Below are 1,201 nucleotides of genomic sequence, written 5' to 3'. Positions count from 1 at the left end.
TATTATTGGAACGTGCATCCGTAAGTAGTTAAAGTTGTGTATGTGAAGTATTGCAACAATGGAGACAATCGTAACACATCCACTCATAAGAAGATGGTACATATAAATCTCAGTGGGGTTCACAAGTACATAAGCAAGGCAAATCATATCAGCTTCCATTATGAAGTCACAAAATATAAGTGAAGCATGTTTTAAATCAGAAAGTGAAGTAGCAAGGACAGTACTTACAGCACTTGGTAAATTTGACTCCCATTTCAAAGGCTCAAATTTGAATATTAGTTCTTTCATATTCTTATTCATGTTTCCGATGAGGGAGTCTTTATCAATTCATTTATCTTGTCTGCGGGAGTGTCGGAGAACCTTGCAGAGAGACACACAAAGCAGGGCGGCATGGTAGCCCAGTGGTTAGCACTGCTAGGGACCCAGGTTCAATTCCTGGCTTGGGTTACTGTCTGTGTGGAATTTGCACGTTCTCCCTGTGCCTGCATGGGTTTCCTCCGGGTGCTCAAGTTTCTTCCCACAGTCCGAAAGACATGCTGGCTAGGTGCAATTGGCCATACAAAATTCTCCCTCAGTGTACCCGAACAGGCGTTGGAGTGTGGCGACCAGAGGATTTTCACAGTAACTATCATTGCAGTGTTAATGGAAGCCTACTTGTGACAATAATAAAAAAATAAACTTTAAACAGGATGTACCTGTACTTTTCAAATGTGGTGTGTGGCAGGCTAGCTATGTATTGTTATTGAAAACAAGTACAGACGTATCTATGGGAGGTGGGGCGAAGGGGAGGTTTGGGGGGGAAATTTTGGTGCGGGGTAGGGTGGGATGTTTTATTCTTCCTCAGTAAAGAAGGAGAATGGACGAAAGACTAAAAGAGAAAAGAAATGCCATTACCTGAGGAAGCAATTCAACCTCTTTTCTTTCCTTAGGAAGGATTTATTTTCTTTTGCTACCATATTAAGGTTACCTGACAATGTGACTTAGCCCCCATATTAATTCCTATTTCCTGATGACCCAGGGAGTTCAATTTCCATGGGACTGTGTGCTGTTCCTGCACATCTTCTGCCAAACAGATGAACCCCACTGAGATTCACCCGCCTAACAGCTTCTTATCAGCAGATGTATTATGATTATCCCCTTTATTGAAATAATTTACATTCACAAGATGAAGAAATGCTTTGAATGCAAATAAATATTTTGT

Source organism: Mustelus asterias, chromosome 25, assembly GCF_964213995.1.
Source record: "Mustelus asterias chromosome 25, sMusAst1.hap1.1, whole genome shotgun sequence".
NCBI lineage: Eukaryota > Metazoa > Chordata > Chondrichthyes > Carcharhiniformes > Triakidae > Mustelus > Mustelus asterias.
The sequence above is the reverse complement of the archived record's forward strand: the minus strand, read 5'-3'. Positions refer to the sequence as shown.